This window comes from Hordeum vulgare, chromosome 7H (assembly GCF_904849725.1).
Source record: "Hordeum vulgare subsp. vulgare chromosome 7H, MorexV3_pseudomolecules_assembly, whole genome shotgun sequence".
Classification (NCBI taxonomy): domain Eukaryota; kingdom Viridiplantae; phylum Streptophyta; class Magnoliopsida; order Poales; family Poaceae; genus Hordeum; species Hordeum vulgare.
Genome location: NC_058524.1, coordinates 30,182,074 through 30,203,501, shown reverse-complemented (window position 1 = coordinate 30,203,501; position 21,428 = coordinate 30,182,074). Strand labels below are relative to the sequence as shown.

General features: G+C 43.8%; 1 pseudogene; it reads right to left on the bottom strand.

The window, feature by feature from the left end:
* Positions 1-13,488: 13,488 nt before the first annotated feature.
* Positions 13,489-20,776, bottom strand: LOC123408120 (annotated as a pseudogene).
* Positions 20,777-21,428: the final 652 nt, after the last annotated feature.

The window sequence follows — 21,428 nt, the reverse complement described above, 5'->3', positions numbered from 1 at the left end:
ATACAGGAATTATAATAATAACTTATTTATCATTGCCTCTAGGGCATAATTCCAACAAAAGTTGCTAACCTTTGTGAACACTTGGAGAGATGGGGTGCCTCAAATCTTTACAAATCTTGGTGAAAATTGAAGGGTGAGCTCGAGCAAGGGGAAGAACAGAGGAGAGAGTGCAGAAAACAGAGCAATGAGCTCGGGCTGGACGAAGGGGTTTATATAGGAAACTCTTTAGTCCTAGTTTGTATAATGAACCGGGACTAAAGGTCCACATATAGCCCCGGTTTGTGATATAAATCGGGACTAAAGGTGCTAGTGGGGCCCCCAGCCAGATAGAACACTGCCACCACCCCTGTAGTCCCTAGGTCCAAATCGAACCAGGACTAATGATGCCCGAGCACACCGACGGCTCCTAGCCGTTGGAACCGGGACTAATGATCATATTAGTCCCGGTTCAAAACCAAACCGGGACTAAAGGGTCAAACGAAAGGCCTGTTTTCTACTAGTGGGTGTGCTAGGGCGTAGCGTGGCATTGTATCCAATCTTTTATGTGTTCTCTTTCGGTAATGTAGTCACGTGCGTTCTTTGTGATCCTATTATCCCAAGATATTCTTTATAGGAGGGTTATCTCTTAACCTTGTATCGTGCAACCGTATACTTTGTTCGATGATAGCTTTATTTATAAAATGGCGCGGAAGTCTGGTTGAAGAGAGATAGATGTTTTTTCTAGGTCACCAAGAGTTTGGCAAGCAGAAGCCATAGGGTAGTTGGGTCTTCCATGGAGAACAGATCCATCACACGGGCACATTGACATGACAGGAAGAACGTGTCCTTAATTAATTTATTGATTCAGTAAGTGCCAGCAATGATGAGGGAGAAGCTTCAAGTTGACGCCCAAGCTATGTCATGCTTATGTACAATTAATCATTTTTTCTTGTATACTAGCAGCGGAGACTAGCTGTGCTCTTAATTGTTGGCGTCAAAACATGCAAGTGTCCTAGCTAGCTAGCAGGATAAATTCAGATCAGAAAGCAACACTTCAGAGAATTAAGGCACAGATGAGGGGTCAAATCTATGAACAATTAACTTGGGTATTTATTTACTGATATTAACCTCCTTGCAAGAAAAGGTGTGTACCAATCATCCAATATATGCACAGATTTTTATCAGATAAATTACAATACTGATTCTTCAGTCGGCATTGATGCATCGTTTAGCGGCTTCTCGAGCCAAGATTTTCAACAATAACGTCAACAAGTGGAGCCTGGTAACAGTATAATCCACATGTGGACAAGGGGAAAACTACTCATTATCATTGGAGGGGAAAGAATTAAGTAGGCAGCCAACTGAGAAATTTGGGGTAACAATCATCCAGTTTCAAACCTGTTGCTTAGCTGAAGCAAGTCTCTTACCCATACCATGACCCCACGATACATGCCTTTGTTTGTAGCCTTCCGTCAACTTTCCATGGTGTACACAGTAGGAGTCCTCAACTAGCATGTGCCCTGCCAACTATCACATCTATTGATTGAGTTTATTTTTTTCCACATTAAAATGTGCGCAAGTGGCATCCGACGGTCAAGAACGCTGCTAGTTTCTGAACTTTAGAATTCTTGGTATTGCAGCTATGTAGGTTCACTGTAGGTGGTCGAGTTGATGAGAAGACGTGTTCATTTCTCATGAACTGTTCGACCGCAAGTGGAGTCCATCGTATGGTCATAGTCGCCCATCTACATAATTCTCTAGCCAGTCTGAGGTTCCGATTGTTTATTAATTGGCTCAACATTCTAAAGTACAGTTCATGACAGGGGTCATCAATAATGTTTCTTCCAAAGATAACATTGGTGGCGGTTGCCAAAGCAAAAGTACGGTGTATGCCACAACTAATTTACTGAGTTTCTCAAAGAGCAGAATATATCTTCTACTGTTCAGTAAGCCTTTCTCCCGGTGTTCTCATCCGCATGGAGAGCCATGTATATGTGTGCATTCCGTCTAAAAACTTTGAATTCTGCCCGGGCATGAGACCTTTTCGGTGGTTTTGTCATTGCTGCATCTCCCCTCCTGCCATAACCTTCGGGGCAACAGTGCTTCGCCTTTTTTCCATGGAAATTGTATCTTCTTCTGGTAATTAGTTCATGCAGACCCTGTTCCAACTTCATGTTCTTTCGCTGTTAGAGTTTTGTGCAGTTGAGTTGGCTGCGATGGCGATGGTTCGGTTTATTTGGGCTTGCAATTATTTCTCAGTAGGTCCATGTGAGAGTTGGTATGTATGACTGGTAGTCCACAGAGTTTAATGTAGAATTTTGATGCTCTGGCTGGTAGAAGTCGGAGACTATATATCCATACGTCCTATTTGACAATATATCTACACCATGTTTCTTAAATAGACTAGATCTGGTAGCGTCCATGATAGAATCTCACATCATTGACCAAATGGGGGCAAGTTGTATACATAGAGTCAGAAGAGTCTAGTTTTTCAATCCTTCTATTTTTTTCTGGGAATATATCAAGGGGGGTATTGCTTTCAATCATCGATCAGTTCGTGACATTAGCAAAATTTTGTATCTGCAACTTTCAGTGGTTGTGAACGTTTAATATGTGGGAATTGTAAATCAGAGAGGAGTGGCCAAGGTGACTATCCAGCTGTACAGTATCAAAACAAAGGTAGAACTCATGCTGTTAGTTAAACCATCTGTGGCAGGCTGATATTCAATATTTTAATGTCCGTCAAATTAGTTTCAACTAAATAGAATTGTTTCACAGAAGCTTCTCATGATGGACAAGGTCATAGCGTAATCCTGACTGCAATATATATCCTGAACCTGGTAAGAAAAGAAAAGAATTTATAGACCATCCTTTAGCTGCTGATTACTCTGTGCATGACAAGGGTGCATGTGCATTGAACACATTTTTACAAACATATCCCGCAATTTAGCGCAAACTGAACCATTTCTTGAATAGGAGTCATCTGAAGCCACATCTACTACTCCCTCCGTCCAGAATTACTTGTCGCAAAAATGGATAGAAATGGATGTATCGAGAACTAAAATACATCTAGATACATTCATTCCTCGGACAAGTATTTCCGGACGAAGGGAGTACTTGATTTCAAGAATAAAGGTATAACTGTACATCCAATAGGTTTGTTCTCACACAGTGTATTTAAACCTCCCTGAAGTATACAATGTTACAGTTTTCCTAAAAGTCAAGAGTGGTAAAAATAACTGTTAAAAAAAGAGTGAGCAAATGAAACAGCAACCCTCATATAATTGTAAACCGGTAATGACGATAGCTTAACCTTTGACGATTCGGATTCATTAACAATACCATCCTGGTAGTTCGCACTGACACGCAACAGTTATTATACCGGCGAAGGTCAATCTTTGCATCAAGCATTGAATTTTTTGAGATATCACCCACTGTAACCACCCTCATTTTTTGGGGGTTTTTTTATTTTTTCATCCGTTTTTTTTTCTCTCCTTGATCACTCAGATCATCTCCCCTAGTCGCGTTGTTCCTCCGCACTGGTACCTCCTTCGAATCAATATATGCCAGCCTGAGGCTGGATCTTTCCAAAAAAAATTTTTTTTGAGATGTCACCAATACAAACTTCTTTAATCATCTCTTGGTTGCATCGCATGAGACCTACATGTTAGATTTGATTCCTTACAGTTAAATTAAATTATCAATGCCCAAAACTCGGCTCTATATAAAATGTATATAAAAATGGAAGTGGATGTTTAATATTAAAAGAGTCAACTTATAACCATGGCATCGGAGCATAAACCAGCTAAGATCTGTTTAAACCCTTTTCCATTGAAGCCTCCCGATTGGGTGTTATTCAACGGAAGATGACAAACCTTGGTCATGCCAATAATGCCGAGAAGTCAGATCATCTCCATCTCCTCCATGCTTTAATCTCAAGCCTCCACAGAAGGGATAAACTGAAAATGGTTTGCTTCCTTTGATGGGGACAATGCAAGTCCCAACTCCCAAACAGATCTAGTTCAAAAGTGCACCACGAATGAACACAAATTACCTCCGACAAGAAAATGTAATGTAAGTTTGTAACTACATTCTTGTTCATTTGAAGAACATCGATATCGGTCTAGTCTATACTGTTTTGATCAGAACCGTGCAAAAGTTGTGCATATAGTGTATGTGAAGACTACCAGCTGGATAAAACCTCTCAATTGATTGATTAGCAACGATGCCCTTATTTGAATTAGCATCAGAAGCTGAAAGCATAAGAGGTACGTACATCATGAAACATAGTTCCGTTAATTGACATGCATGTATCCTCTGTCAGACCACTTCTTCGAATTCGGTCAACTGAACCACATTGCAGCATACCGAGCTGTCCTGTCCTGTATGTCCTTGCAGGAAAAGGCCAGCCAATACAAAATGTCAATGATTCCCAAAATTTCTCTCTGCTAATTAGGGGTTATTAATTGTCAACCACCAAGTTTCAGCCTCTATTAAGGAAATCAAGCAATGTACGACACGGAAGACAAATGAAATAAGATTGCAAGTTGTCCTGTGGATGTAGAATTTCCGTACTTATCAAGTTCTGAGGATAGGACCGTGTGAGTGTCACTTTCTAATGTCTAACAGTTCTGTATGACGAAATTGTAAGATGTCAAAAGGCGAGAAAAGTCCCATTCTATCATATATTACTCCACTAGCATATAAGAGTCAGAAAGAAACATGGCAATGCATCAATCAGAAATCTGCCAAGTTTTTGCGGCTTTAGCAACAAAGATTGTTTGAACTTCTTTGACTGAAGGATCCCTAGCTTGCAACTTCATTTCCGAGTCTGAAACTGGATGTAGTATCACGGTGTAGCTGTTCATCACTGACCCGCTATATTCGGCCTGTACAATCCTTTTAGATGGAAGGCATATTTCCTGGATTTAGCGAACCGAAGCCTTTACAGAGTACCAATCCAAGGTTCAAGAAGATAAACCGAAGTACACCCACACATTCTAATAAAGAAAGCTACACACGCAGACTCAAAACGGGCCGCCGGCTCAACAGCACACACAGGCGATATAAACCCATGGGAGCGCTTGGCTCAAAAGCCAAAACACACACATTACAAACTCAACCATCATGGACATTGTTCCTTCACTTGGACCACAACATGACTGCATGGGTGATGGATCAAGTTGTCAATGGTCGACGAGTCCTCGGTCTTGCTGAGTTGTTTCCATAGCTGCAAGAAAATAGTCATTTTGTATAGGCAGTCAGCGCGATGCTTAATGGAAATTCCTTGGATGAGACCTTTGTGCGAACATGCCACAAAGCCCACGCAAGAGCCGCAAACGCCAATCACCTAACCCTATGCGCTGAACTCAAAAGTCTACCACTAAGTGCATGAAAGTCCGTGAAGGATGTCGAAACCCAATCACACCCGACGATGTCACGGATGCATCCCCATATAAATTGGGCCAAGATGCAGGTGAAGAAGATATGGCTACTATCCTCAACGCCCGTGTGAAGAGCACAAAAGCCATCCCAAGGACGACAGTGCTTGTACAATCCTACACGGAGGAGAGTTGGATCCCATGAGGTGCTGAAATCTTAGGCCCTGTTCGGTAATCGACTGACTCCCAGAATCTACGGAGCTGGAAAACTGAGCTCTCGTATTTTCAACTGTAGCTCCGTCAGCTCCGCTCCCGGAGCTGCGGAGCGGAGCGTCTCCGAACAGGCACTTAGAAAGGAAAGATGATTTCCCGTGCTGAAAGGATTGGCTTAGAAGTAATTTGCTTTTCGGCAGGTGACAGAAAAGTGCATGGGGGATCGACATTAACGATGATGCTTTAGCATGGCCTTGAGATTAAGGTGGATTTCGTTTGTATGTGATCAACGTATGTGACATGCTTTGGAAGGGCACTCCCACACAGTGCAATCATATTCACTTGGATTTTTTTGCGGCATGTTGTACCATTTCTATTATGGACAGAAAAATGACTCTTTACTCAAAGAATAAATGGTTAGATGGAAGATTGGCGGCATAGATGGGCCCTGATCTCTTCCACCTTGCCACAAGAAGGAAGCAATCGATTAGCTTGGCGGCGCCCATTACCAACTGGATGGAAGTTCTACATAGTATTGCTTCCAGGAATGAGCTTGATCAATTTCTTTTTCTCTAGAGAAAGGTTCATGGCTAGCATGCTACCTTTGTTTGGATTAGGTTAACGGAGTTGCAACAACAGTTAGAATTATTCAGCAAGATGTGCTTATGATATTCAATTCTTGGGGCAAAATGACAATCACTAGGACCTGGATCATGCTAGATTGGCGCCGAGGCTCGACTTGAAGAAGAGGCGGGTGGGATGGTGGCACCATGGAAGAGCACAACCAATTTTCAAAATGACAGGAATATGAACTGGCACAATCCCTCTAAAATTAAGCAAAGTATACAAAGAACTGACAGAATAAACCCCTTTGGTCTCAAGTTGCCAGACAAGAGCACCTTCATCATCAGAGAAACACGAATTGGTAATGCTAAGTATGTCAAGCCATTTAAGAGGCTAAAAGGTAAGCATAACCAAACCAAAAATCTTCCAAAAATTTAATCTTCTTAACATCGCATGTTTCCTAGTGATACCTAATTTCTTCAACTTTAGCTGCCCAAAGAACCAAGTTTCAGAAGGAGGAGAGATCAATGTTATTAGGGAAGTCACAAATATAAGGATATTTTGTCTTTATACTTCAAATCAATAGTTTGTTTCCAAATATTATTATCATCTAGTTGATACCTTTTAATCCAAGAGGCTAGAAGATAGTGATTAACTTCAGAAAGATTAGGTAAGCTTAAACCCCAAATTCCTTCACAATGTAAAGGAGATCCCAACGGGAAAGGTGATATTGTGATGTCCATCATAATTATCCAAAAAGCAATGCTTCATCTGAGAATCAGTTAGAGAGAAAACCCATTTAGGTTATTTAATCGCTCGTCATATCCCTAGGATGCTAGTGAGACAGGGATGGATTAAAGTTTGTCTACCACTATGGGCTAGTAGTTTCCTCTCCAACCAACAACTCTTTTGATGATCTTATCAACAATAGGTCGAAGATGTTCTTTCCTAATTTTAGAGTGAAGTAAGAGAAATTCAAGATATTTAATAGGAAGAGCGCTAATCTTACAACTCTAAGTTTGGGAGCCGATTTATGAGAGTCAAGTCCAACTAAAAGTTCTAGTAGTTTTCTCCACATTTGAAGTCATCATAAGACCCCCAACCCCACCACCAGGAGGATTTAGTCAGGTGCATAGTGGATATGGTGGTTCTTGAGCTACAAGCAACTTTTGTTTAGAAATCAGAAGTTCACAACCATGGTTTGCATTTGGTCGTTAACAACTGTTAGCAACTATGTCTCTCTACACTACACACACACATTATATTTGATCCCTATGATTGATGACAATGTAATTCGCAATTATGTAACTAGATCGAAGCTATTGTACACATATATTCTTTTCTGGAAGTAACTAATATCCCAATTGTAAGTTATTTTTTAAGTTATTTATTTGGTAAGTGGCTATTTGCTATGCTCATATATCATGTTCAATTGAACTCGTCTTCTACTAACCCATAAAACACAAACGAGGTTGCTATTTGTAAGTTCCCTAAAAATTATTTGGCGTTAGTCGGTTCCATGAAGTACCAAACCGATGATGGGGATATTGTTGCCGCCTAGCAGACCATGATCTATTTGGCGGAGGTGACCCTAGAAAGAGCCAGAGACAGGAACAATGCGGCTAGACGCAGCCTTGCCGGCGAAGGATAGTCCAAAGGTTAACAGGTAAGAATGTGGGTGCGAGGGGCTTCGTCGACACCAAAGAGGAGGGAGGAGTGGCTAGAGGGATGGCCATGTTGTGTGGCGATGTGGCAACAACGGACACCGCAACGTGGCCGGGTAGATATTGGGCTGGTGGTAGAGGTGTTGGGATATCCTCTTCATGTGGGATGTAAGAAGATGGCTATTTGAAGAATTTTAGGCAGCCCAAAGTTGTGCAAGAGCCCCCTACCCATTAGGGTTATCACCTTGCATGATTTTGTACTTTACACATGAGGGAAGTGGGATGTATAGCATTCCGTCTAGCAGCCACTAAGAAGAATGATAAATCTGGGTGGAGCCTCCACTGGGGAAGAAAAGAGAAAACTAAGAGAGTTAAAGGGAAGGAGAGGCAAATTGAAGGAAAAAGCTTGCCAATCAAGCAAAGGAATCTATCCCCAAGGCTGTGAAGATTAGATTCACCACCTTGTCTCCATCAAGTTATAGTTCCACCATTCTCCTAGTGAGATTGTTTCAATCCCTTGTTCTTGTAGGCCCTATCCTTTTTTTCTATCAAACATGCAAAAATCTTGATGTATGATTGCCTCTAGTGTTACCCGGAAAAAACTTACTGTGTCCCACATTTGATAACAGTGGAAGCAGATTTGCATGATTTCAGCTCATTGCTTTGATTTTACCCAAATTAGGGGAGGGGAGTCCACATTAAAATATGGTGTCAATGTGTAGATATTACTAGTGCATTTCAGAGGTACTCAACACCCAGATATTGTCTAAGGAGCACAAGCGATATTGCCAGAGCTATTTTATCCATGTATGTTGCTTCATATTTTACTTAAATGGCATGGCTCGGGCGATGGGGTTTGCCCCATATGTGGGACAATTGAGGACTCCAACCACATATTCTTTTCGTGTGTGTCCGCCCAATTCATTGGGTCCTGCCTCCGCGAGACCATTGTGTTGGAAATATGCCCTAGAGGCAATAATAAATTAGTTATTATTATATTTCTTTGTTCGTGATAATCGTTTATTATGCATGCTATAATTGTATTGATTGGAAACTCAAATAACAGTGTGGATACATGGACAAAACACTGTCCCTAGTAAGTCTCTAGTTGACTAGTTCGTTGATCAAAGATGGTCAAGGTTTCCTGGCCATAGGCAAGTGTTGTCACTTCATAACGGGATCACATCATTAGGAGAATCATGTGATGGACAAGACCCAAATTATGAACGTAGCATCTGATCGTGTCATTTTGTTGCTATTGTTTTCTGCGTGTCAAGTATTCATTCCTATGACCATGAGATCATGTAACTCACTAACACCGGAGGAATACCTTGTGTGTATCAAACGTCACAACGTTACTGGGTGACTATAAAGGTGCTCTACAGGTATCTCCAAAGGTGTCCGTTGAGTTAGCATGGATCAAGACTGGGATTTGTCACTCCGTGTGACGGAGAGGTATCTCGGGGCCCACTCGGTAATACAACATCACATACAAGCCTTGCAAGCAATGTGACTCAAGTGTAAGTCACGGGATCTTGTATTACAGAATGAGTAAAGATACTTGCCGGTAACTAGATAGAAATAGGTATAGGGATACCGACGATCAAATCTCGGGCAAGTAACATACCGAAGGACAAAAGGAATGTTATACGGGATTATATGAATCCTTGGCACAGAGGTTCAACCGATAAGATCTTCGTAGAATATGTAGGATCTAATATGGACATCTAGGTCCCGCTATTGGATATTGACCGGGAGTGTCTCGGGTCATGTCTACATAGTTCTCGAACCCGCAGGGTCTGCACACTTAAGGTTCGGTGACGTTTTAGTATAGTTGAGTTATATGTGTTGGTGACCGAAGGTTGTTCGGAGTACCAGATGAGATCACGGATGTCACGAGGGTTTCCGGAATGGTCCGGAAACGAAGATTGATATAGGCAGTTGGTGTTTGGATTCCGGAAGGTTTTCGGGCATTGCCGGAAGTGTACCGGGAGTGACGAATGGGTTCCGGGGGCCCACTGGGTGGGCCCACCACGCCCTAAGGGGTCCACGTGGGTTTTTTGGATGTACAATAAGGTATAATGGGCTGACAAAGTCATCCAAGGAAAGCCCATTAGGAAAAAGTGGAAAATCCAAAAGAGGTGGGAAAATAAGGAAGGAGTCCTAATCCAAATGGGATTGGAGAAGGACTCCTCCCTTCCCCAAGTCGGCCGACCCAAGGAGACCTTCTTGGCTGGTGCCCTAAGGGCTTGCCCCACCCCTTGGCTCCTCCTATATATACTTGAGGTTTAGGGTTGTTTGACTTTGCCACGTGCAACTCAAACCCACACCTCATAGTTCTTCCTCTAGATTAGATTTCTGCGGATCTCGGGTGGAGCCCTGCAGGAATAGATCATCACCAACATCGGTGCGCCATCACGCTGCCGGAGAACTCATCTACTTCTCCGTCTCTCTTGCTGGATCAAGAAGGCCGAGATCGTCATCGAGTTGTACGTGTGCTGAACGCGGAGGTGCCGTCCATTCGGCGCTAGATCGGAACGGATTGTGGGACGGATCATGGGAAGACGGTGATTTGAATCACGAAGCTGTACCACTACATCAACCACGTTTCTTAACACTTCCCGCTTATCGATCTACAAGGGTACGTAGATCTAATCTCCTCTCGTAGATGAACATCACCATGATAGGTCTTCGTTTGCGTAGGAATTTTTTTGTTTCCCATGCAACGTTCCCCATCACATTGGTGGTCGTTGGTGTAACACCAACTTCCCTAACCTTTACACCGAGATCGAGGCCTCCCCCTATGGGACGCCACATAAGGTGGCTAGTTATTGGGGTCCTCGCTTGGACGTTGTGGACGGTTCGTAACAAGTTTGTGATTCAGCGTGTTCCTCTTTGTCGTGCGACTGACACCATGTTCAAAATGTGTGGTTACTTGCAGCTCTGGCGGCCGCTTAGCCGCACCCAGAACCAGGATGCCATCAAGTCATTCACTGCTGATCTCCGGACAATGGCCCTCCGCTTGGCGTCGCCGCTGCCTCCTCCACCACCTGAGGCGGATTAGCTCCTTTGCTTTGTGGCGTGTTTGCCGTTGTTTTATTTTTAGGGCTTGTTGAGTTGTGCCCTCAGCAGAACCCTCATGTACTTGTGTTGTGTGTGTTTGGATTGGATCTTGTATAGAACCTTGTGGTTGTGGTGGTTTACTTTATCTATAAAGCAGGGTGAAAGCCTTTTTTCGATAGAAGATTGCTATTTCAAGCATTTTAGGCAGCCCAAAGTTTTGCAAGAGCCCACTACCAATTAGGGATATGAGCCTGCATCAATTTGCATTACCAACTATGGTTATGACCCGTCTAGGAGCCAGCAAGGGGGAATAAAAGAGAAAACTAAGAGAGTGAAAGGGAAGGAGAGGAAGATTGAAGGAAAAGCTTGCCAATGAAGCAAAGGAATCTATCCCCAAGGTTGTGAAGATTAGATTCTCAACCTCGTCTCCTTCAAGTTGGAGTTCCACCATTCTCTTGGTGAGATTGTTTCAATCGCTTGTTCTTGTAGACCCTATCCATTTTTTTCTATCAAACATGCATAAATCTTGATGCATGAATGCCTCTAGTGTTACCTGGATAAAAGTTATTGTGTCCCACATTTGATAACAATGGAAGAAGATTTGGATGATTTCAGATCATTGGTTTGATTTTACCCAAATTAGGAGAGGGGGTCCACATTAAAATATGGTGTCAATGTGTAGGTACTACTAGTGCAGTTGGAGGTACTCCTAATCCAGACATTTTCTGAGGAGCATATGTGATATTGCCAGAGATTTTTTTCTCCGTGTATGTTGCTTAGTATTTTACTTTAGCGGCATGGGCCGGGTGATGTGGTTTCCCCCCTATGTGGGACAATTGAGGACTCCAACTGCATATTCTTCTCGTGCGTGTCCCCCGATTCCTCTGGTCCTGCCTCCGCGAGGCCATTGGTGTTTGTTGGTGTAACACCAACTTTCCTGGCCTTTACACCGAGATCCACGGCTCCCCCGCTGCGGGACGCCACATTAGGTGGCTGGTTATTGGGGTCCTCGCTTGGACGTTGTGGACGGTTCGCAATAATCCTGTGATTCAAGGTGTTCCTCTTCTTCGTGCGACTGACACTGTGTTCAAAATGTGTAGTTACTTGCAGTTCTGGCTGCCGCTTAGCCGCACCCAGGACGAGGACGCCATCAACTCTTGCACTGCTGATCTCCCGACGATGGCCTTCTGTTTGGCGCCATCGCTCCCTCCACCACCTGAGCCGGATTAGCTCCTTCGCTTTGTGGCGTGTTCACCTTTGTATTATTTTTAGGCCTTGTTGAGTTGTGCCCTTAGCAGAACCCTCATGTACTTGTGTTGTGTGTGATTGGATTGGATCTTGTATGGAACCTTGTGGCTTTGGTGGTTTGCTTTATCTATAAAGCTGGGTGAAAGCCTTTTTCGGTAGAAGATGGATATTTGAAGCATTTTAGGCAGCCCAAAGTTGTGCAAGAGCCCATTACCAATTAGGGTGACAAAATTTTGCACTACCAATTAGGGATATGACCCGCCTAGCAGCCGCCAAAAAGAATGATAAATCTGGGTGGAGCCTCCATTGGGGAAGAGAAGAGAAAACTAAGAAAGTGAAAGGGAAGGAGAGGAAAATTTTAGGAAAACCTTGCCAATCAAGCAAAGGAATCTATCCCCAAGGTTGTGAAGATTAGATTCACCACCTTGTCTCCTTCAAGTTGCAGTTCCACCATTCTCTTGGTGAGATTGTTTCAATCCCTTGTTCTTGTAGACCCTATCCTGTTTTTTTCTATCAAACATGCAGAAATCTTGATGTATGATTGCCTCTAGTGTTACCTGGATAAAACTTATTGTGTCCCACATTTGATAAGAATGGAAGAAGATTTGGATGATTTCAGTTCATTAGTTTGATTTTACCCAAATTAGGAGGGGAGGGGGTCCACATTAAAATATGGTGTCAATGTGTAGATATTACTAGTACAGTTCGGAGGTACTCCTGACCCAGACATTGTTTGAGGAGCATATGCAATATTGCCAGAGCTATTTTCTCCTTGTATGTTACTTCATATTTTACTTTCCATACTGACCAACGATCCTTGAATTAGTATTTGAAGTCGTGCTAAGGAACGACCAATGGAATGTGAGATGGGTAGTTTTTGCAAAATGTATGCCCTCACAATAGTGGTTGCTAGTGTAGAGGGTTTGCATGCGGGTGTGGAAATTACACTGCGCTAAAGTCACTACCCTGCGAGATTCTCCAATACAATTTTTTCATTTGATTAGCTTTTGACCATTTCACGAAAGAACTCTGGTCCGGATGTTGAATCAAACGGAGCCTAAGATTACTTGTTTCCGCTGCAGTTCCATAAAATAATCGTGTGCTAATACAACAGGGGACTAGCTAGGTTGACAGAGGAAGAGGGCTTCAAGCAATGCGGGAAGACGGGAGAAATCGGCAGGCCTAGTCATTCTCTTGTCCGAATTTAGATTTATCTGGTAGGGTCATTGCGCCAATTTTTTCCAAGCAACATGCAAATAGCTTGTCACAAACAGAAAATCTTGATGTGTGTTTAGGCTGTGAATGGTGAATCAGTATAAGTTTACACTAAATGGTCGAATTAATCCACAACATAACTCAGAACCTTCAGCTAAGAGCTAACTAATTGATGTGCTCCATGATGTTTGGACGGGAGATGTGGAAGAAGTTGCACTCGTGGAGCCCAACAGCGCCATCGACGGGTACAACACCATTATGCTGTTCGGAGAACCTTTTGTGTGTGGCCGTCGTTGATGACGACCATGCCTGAAGCGTCGAAGAACACACCATGGCCGTCACACTAGGGTGCTCCCCCTCTAGAGCCCCTTGCCACCTCCTACAGCCGGGTTGCCGACGTATGACGTGATGGAAGCTGCGAGCGTCGTGTGGAAGCCCGGGCCCAACATGATTGCCTTGGCGATCATGTCAGTGAGCACGATCGGCGACATTGTGCTTGTGCTGCCGCCACTCAACTGAGCCACCCTCTGCTGCACATGCATCGGCTGGTAGAGCGACGCCACTGAAGCTTGCAGCCTTCCGTGGATGCCGCTCAGCATGAACTCAAAAGAGCTCTTGTTGGTGTTGTTGTAGTGCGCGCGAGACGATCCGTAGTACAGGTACGAACCCACACCAGCATTCCACGTGGTCGCACTAGGCAGGCTGGCTCGTGCTGGAGTCGAAGAAGGCGAAGCTCGTGGAAGGGTACCTACTAGTGCTGCTGCTCTGGTCATGAGAGCCAGTGAAGTTGGTGGAAAAACCTGTTGGTGTGGCTGAGGGAGAAGGTCCGCTGTGAGGAGGTCTGCGAAGTGAGGTCGAGTGTGATGGCGGGGTATGACGGGGTTGCGCCGATGGTAGCGCTGGTGGCCGTCGAGAGGAAGAATGGAAGGCCATCGAGCTGGTTGGAGGGGTCAATGGTGGTCACTATCGGGAGGTCAAACCTGAGCCCGTGGAGGCTGGAGGCTACAGAGGGGAAGCCTCAAGCCTGGGGAGGTGGAGGAGGCTGACATGAATGTGGATGCCGCGGCGGAGGTGGTGGAGGCCATGGCGATGGCGGAGGTGGAGAGCGGGTGGCTGTGCGCGCCCTCATAGATGGTGATAGGGATCGACCTGTCCTCTGCGTACCTCTGCACCTGGGGAAAAAATGTACGTGCATTGTCAGTTCGTCACCATGGTGAGGAGTGCAGATGCTATGTGTAGTGTGTGTGCATCAAGGTTTCCACTTTCAGTTTCAGAAACATTTCAATACCAACCGAAATCACCAAAATTCAGTGAATTTCAGTGATTTCGGTTTGCATTTCGGCCAAAATGCTGAAATATTCACTTGAATTCAATTAAATATTTTATTTTTTCATTTTTTTTAAATATTTGAATTCATATGTACTACTGAAACTGCTGAAATATTTTGATCGAAAGGTAATATTTCAAAATTACTAAAGAAATCAAAATCTCACTGAAAATGAAGACCATGGTGTGCATGCTACTAAAGGAATATGAGCGTGATTTATAAAGCATCTTCGATCAGTTAAGAATTTTACTTGAAAACTTGATTAGTTCAAGTGCAAATCGGTTCCATTGTATTATACCGAGCGCAGAAATGTGCAAACTCATTTATATGTGAAGTACTTGTGAAACTAGCGAAAAAAGCGATGCTCTAAAAGTTATTGAAATTGAATACTTAAGTACACACAATTTACGCTTATCATGTCATGAAATTTTGGGAGGAAGATGATGCCAAAGATATGGAAGAAGGTGGTTAAAAGAAGCAAATGAATGATGAACTGATCAGAGTTGTCATCTAGAGGTGATGAAGATGTTTTGGAGCAGGAATTACATGGTTGAATACCTTTAGTGAATGATTGAATTTGTAATATGTTTGGCTGCCGGCTATTTTTGTCCCTTGTCGGTTCCTTTCTTTTGTTGTTAGCGGTGAATGCAGCAGCTGGCTGATGTTGGTTTCAACATTTTGAACACGTTTCTGTGTTACTTCGTTTGCATTAGGATGCTTTTTTTTTTTTTACTTTTCTTGATATTTTAATCTCCTAATAGTGGAACCCAATCCAATATTTGAATTGAATGGAAAAAAGGGAAAAAACATGTCATGAAATTTCAGTTATAAACACAAACCTGAGAAAAAAATGCTACGAATAGTAGGTAATTCAAATAGAGTTGTGAAATTGTGCATGTTAACACTACCACATTGAATATGTTGTATTTTATCTCTCAAGCATAACTTATATTTGAAATTTTGTAGCATGTTGGATATATATATGCTATGTCTATGAACTAGGTTGTTTTTTTCAAAAAGGTTGAGAACTTTTAACATGGATATATTTCCAACATTTGGTGTACCACCGCACAAGGCCTCCAAATGCACAGCATATATTCGCTAGATACACGTATATGGATCGGGAAAACATTCGCTGGATCACTAGACGTTTTTCCGGAAAGACATGTAATGTTTGCATTATATATATATATATATATATATATATATATATATATATATATATATATATATATATATATATATAATAAAAATGAACGGAACCTTTATTTTTTAGGGAAATTTTCTATTTTTAGTCGGCTTGCTTTCAGTGGGCAGCACACATATGGAGACTGGTGGACATGGCTCTTCCCATCTCCTTCTATTAATATAAGATATAAGATACACGCACTTGTGTGTATTCTTGAAAAACCATGTGGGACGCTAGCCCAACCCAAAGCCCACCATAGCCTTTTCCAATATCCGGCATTCTAAACCCCGATCGGCCACTAGCATGTCGGGCAAGCTTGTTTCGATGCGATCAGCCTAAAACCCAACAACACCCTTGTGGCATTGCTATTGCAGGTTGCCGAGAAGCCGTGCGCGGGGAAACGGCGCAAGCGATACCAGGGATTCCCATCGCCACCAGAGAGCACCCGATGGCGATGCCGTACATACCCAGGCAGGAGAGGCGCCGGCAGCCAGTGGTCCATGCTTTGCTCTCCACTTTCCCGGAGGCTCCGACCCTCCCGAGTGATGAGGCCAGGCTCCGATCGATCTCTGAGTCCGATCCCCCGCACTCATGCCACTCGGTAGTACTTACCGAGCCGCCTCTAATAGAGATTGCATAATGCATTGTTAGTGTGTACCAACTTCTGCATGTAAGAGCATCTCCTATAGTAGCCTTATTTCTAGGCACAAGACATTTTTAGGGCACGAGGGAAAATCCTCCCCGACAGCTGTTTAATCAAAAAAAATGCAAAATATTTTTTGGACCGCCCTAAAATACACTCCAAGTGGAGCAAATATAGGGCAGTTCGGCGCTGCCAAACAATGCAAGGTTGCCTCCAAACACGCGCGATCGTTTCTCTCCCACCCACAGCCGAAAACCCTCGAATCCGCCAGCTGGCCACGGCGAGCCATGGCCGGCTCCTCCGTTCGGCTGCCCTATTTTAGGGCAGTAGTTGTGCCCAATTTCTTGCTCAGTTATAGGGCTGCTGTTGGAGACGGGCGCTTGGTCGTGCCCAAAAAAACGAGTTTTGTGCCTTAAATATTTTAATCCACCCAGTTTTTGTGCCAAAAAATAAGGCTACTATTGAACATGCCTAAGCTCACATTCTTAAGTAATCTGTCTATTTCGATTCGAATTCGCAAGGTGCACACACGTTTTAATAAACTTTTTATCATTAATTTTCTCAAAAGAATATGAGTTATATGCCCGAAATTATACCACTGGAAACGTCCCTTGAATGTTAATCTAATGTTTTTTTGGCATATGATGTAACTAATATTTTGTCGATCAAATTTATGATCAAGTTTTTACTAGAAGCGTGTGAATTGCGAACGAGGTAACTTTACAAACCAGAGGAAATACTAATTAAGTAGTATCACGGTGTTCAGAAGCAACACATGTATGATTCTTGCCCAAGTTTGTTTTGCAGAACACACTTCTTGCCACCGATTTTGTTTGATACCACCATATGTTGGGATTATTCTGTGACATATTATTGACCATGCAATGCATATCATACCTGCTTCCTGAGGGGGCACCCCGTTCCGACAGTGCAGCGGTAGTAGGCGCGCGGGCACGAGTTCCCCTTGGATATCTTCTGCCCGTACTTCCTCCACTGGCACCCATCATTCATCTCACGGCCAACAAACCAGACATTCAAATCATATACCCATTTGAATTTCCATTCTCGTTCCTTTAAAATTTAATTTCTTTGTAATTTGTGTATATGTATTTAGGTACATGTATGTATGTACCGTTGGTGTGTCACACCTTGCCCTCACCGACACCCTGGCCTTCTTAGCCAGCGGCTGCCTGAGCCACGTCATCCTCGGCATCGGTTCTCCTCAGGTTCTTCAATGTCTTGCTCGCCAACGAGGTTGTCGGCATCTCTGTGGCATCTTCCTCGGAGCTGCCTACAGGGCTCAGCGTCAGCACATCCGGCCGCACCTTCATCTCACTTCCATCAGATCTTGCACCAACAACTCTGTTGTCTAGATTATTTTAGCTGCCCTTGATTTCTTCTCCCATGTTGTTGTGCTTGCTGGTGCTGGTGCTGGTGCTCGTTCCGAGCTGCAAAGAGATGAACCTCGGATCCTTGACACTGTTGGCGGGCAATGTGTGCTCCGGTGAGCCCACGACGAGGTTCTTGCCATGCTCTTGCTGCTGGAGAACATCAAACCGCTTCTGAAGGGATCGATGGTCCTCCACCATCCGTGACAACACCGTCTTCAGCCTCTCGTTCTCTTTTCTCACTTCGCCCATCTCTGCCCTTGTCGACGCGATCTTGTCTTCTTGAGCCTGAATCAATGAAAGCATCACAATAGTGAGACGTGTTAGTAGTTTATATTACCATTGGTGAAGCAAATCATCACATATGATAATGTCTAGTTGGCCACTTGGTTTGGTGTGTATGTTAGTATGTATTGGACTACTGCAAACTAACTAATTTTGTACCTAGGAAGAGGAGAACTGTAGGAAAATATAAATACCTACTAGGTGTAGGTTCTGTGTTTGTGTATTAGTTGAGAAATTCGTAGTAATTAATAAATTTAAAGGATGCTTGCTATTTCTTACTGCCACTTCTGTAGTAAAAGCAACGAAAAACAAAGCATATATATATAAGTACCAGATCCTCCCTTATATATGTAGGCAACGATGAAAAATTCTTTTGGCTATGTTGTTCAACATGTTTTTTTTCTTCCGAAAAGTGTTTAAACATGTTTGATTAAGTACTCCCTCCATCCCGAAATACTTCTGAAGAAATGGATAAAAATGAATGTATCTAGAATTAATATACGTCTCGATACATTCATTTCTTCCACAAGAAACTTGAAAAAAAATGCCATCTTAGGCCCGGTGATCATCTTTCATCTAGAAAACCAACATGAAATTCTGTATTAGTGTAAGATGAACAAACAATTAATAACAGCATGAATTTATTGGTTGACAAGCTAGCTGTGGCAAAAATCCATTTCTTGGCTTATCCACATGTTTAATTGGACGTTTCTACGTGCACCAGGATCTTGTCCCTAAAGATGATCTCCTGATTGATTTTGACATCAGAAAGAGAAGTCCCTAACTTGCATACATGTTCAAAGAATCAAGAACCATAACCCAGACAAGGGAGAAACTCAGCCAAGTCCTAACCAGTAGTGTTACCAATGATCGATCGGTGGAGGGACATGTTGTACTCGGGACAGTTTTCACGGGACCTACGGAGGCGCGTGCGACCGACGGGCCAGATCGGTCGCACGACGTAGATGAGGTGGATCGCGAACTGGTGGGTGATCAATCCGATCGCGTGCGAGGTTGGGACGTAGCTCGGTGGAGGCGGGGTGGCTGCGTATGAGATGAAACCGATGATGACGGTCGCAACCGGAGCTGACAGTCGGCCAGAGGCAGCCAGCGAGGCTGACGCAGCCGACAGTTAGCAGCCGGCTCGAGGCAGCCGACGTGGCCGACACGGCCATCCCGAGAAAGCCGACGAGACCGGCGCGGTTGGTGCCGGCAGCCGGCTACGACGACGCAGCCAACAGCTAGCTGTCGGCCTGAGGCAGCCAGCGAGGCCAACGCGGCCAGCCCGAGGAAGCCGACAAGGCCGATGCGGCCGGAACCGGGACCGACCCGACGTAGCCGGTGCGTGACCGTATGAGGCAACGAAGGCGGATGGTGATGAAGCAGTCCATGTCGTAGAAGGGTGACAACAACCGGCATAGGACGATGGGCAAACAGACACACGCAGTCGACAGCCGTGATGGGTCCCAGCGTCGCGCGTAGCTGAAGGGTCGGTGTGGAGGCCGGGCCGCGCCGATGTCGGAGTAGAGGCGCGGGATCGTTGCTGGCGGCGGGCGACCCAAACCGATCTTAGATCGGAAAATCAAAAAGGAAAAGCCGACCAATGCGACTGGCCGAGAGAGAAAACCCGGATCAAGAGATCGGGAGAATACTCTCTAGGACAGCCGATCAACACGAGTGGCGAACGAACCATAGGTACGGGCGGCGCGGTCCCCGACGGCGGTTATGGAGGCCGACCGCCCCGGGGGTGGGACGCGGGGTGAAAGCGACAGGCGGTGGCTAGGTCTAAGAACTTGCGGCAGATACCATGTTACAAGGAAGAAAGATGGATTGTTACGAAATATGATGAATGTTGTATTGAGCTTTATGGACGAATATATATATAGGAGTAACTTGAAGGGCAAGAAACCTTTTCTAAAGATAAAGATAAGGTAGGAGATGGATTATAAATTCTAAACTACCAAATATACGGACTTCATATATATCTCTAAGATGCACTTTGGAACTACTCAGATTATGTAATCCGATTTTTATAATCTATTATGTCTCCAAACAGGACAGATTATATTGCAGTTTATAAAAACTAGATGACCAGATTATTAAAAACTCATAATCTACTCTACCCCAGCTAAAATCAGATTATGGATTACTAATGACCCATTACCCTTAGAAACTTGGAGATAATTACCTACTGCCACCGCCACCGTCCTCCAAACATGACTCCCTAGATTATTACCTTTGCAGCTAAAAAACAGATGGCATACATGTCATTGTACAATATAAACCTGGATTACAGTTTATATAATCTGGCCTTCAAACATGTCCACCTAGATTATTTTTATAAACCAGATTATATAATCTATCTTCATAATTTAAATTATTATAATCTATTGTAGTTCCAAACAGGGCCGGTAGGTGTATTTGGCATAAACACATGCCGTACGCTGGTGCTTACATACGCTGTTTGGGTGCTGTTTAGGTGGTCGGCATGAGCAATGTCAAACACAGCCGCACTCTTTGGTGAAGACTCGGAGAGAACCAGAAAATACATATATCGGCGGCGGACAGGAGACTGAGATTTACGTATGTGTGGAATAGGCTTCAACGTGCCCAACATGTTGCGGTTGTCTGGAGGCCAGCTGTACGTCGTCGTCGAGCGCGTCTGTCCAGCTTTGATGAAGCTTCTTGCCATCATCTCCGGCGGCGTCGGCGTCTCGGCCGACTGTTATAGGAGAGACTCCGTCGTCAAGCAAGGAATCGCTTTCAGACCAAATTTCAGTCCTGTAGGGCCGTTCATCTGAAGAAGTTCAGTCATAATAAACCGCTCACATATTTTCGTTGACAATTCGTAAACATGTCTCTCTTGTTTGAGGTACATCAACAAGTTGTCCGTGTTATTATTGTCCAGAGAAATTAGGAAAGCCGCAGCATGTATATGCCTATTATGTACGTACGTACTATTATTCGTGTAAGTGAAGTTTGGTGAGAGCTGAGAGGGGAAAGATAAGTGCGGTGGGCCCCATGTGTCTTCTACACAAGTCAGAATTTCCTCCCAGAAAGAAGTCCGCCATTTAATTTGGCGGTGTACTAACATGCTGAAACCGAGCAGCAACTTCGGATGTGTGTACTGTATTTAGAGGGTGCTTGGATACGTTTTAGTCCCATGACTAAAAGTAGTGAGACTAAAACTTGCTAGCCTCAACCATGCTTGGATCCAAGTACTAAAAAGACTAAAATCAAGTTAATGAGCATTTATTATCCTCCAAACC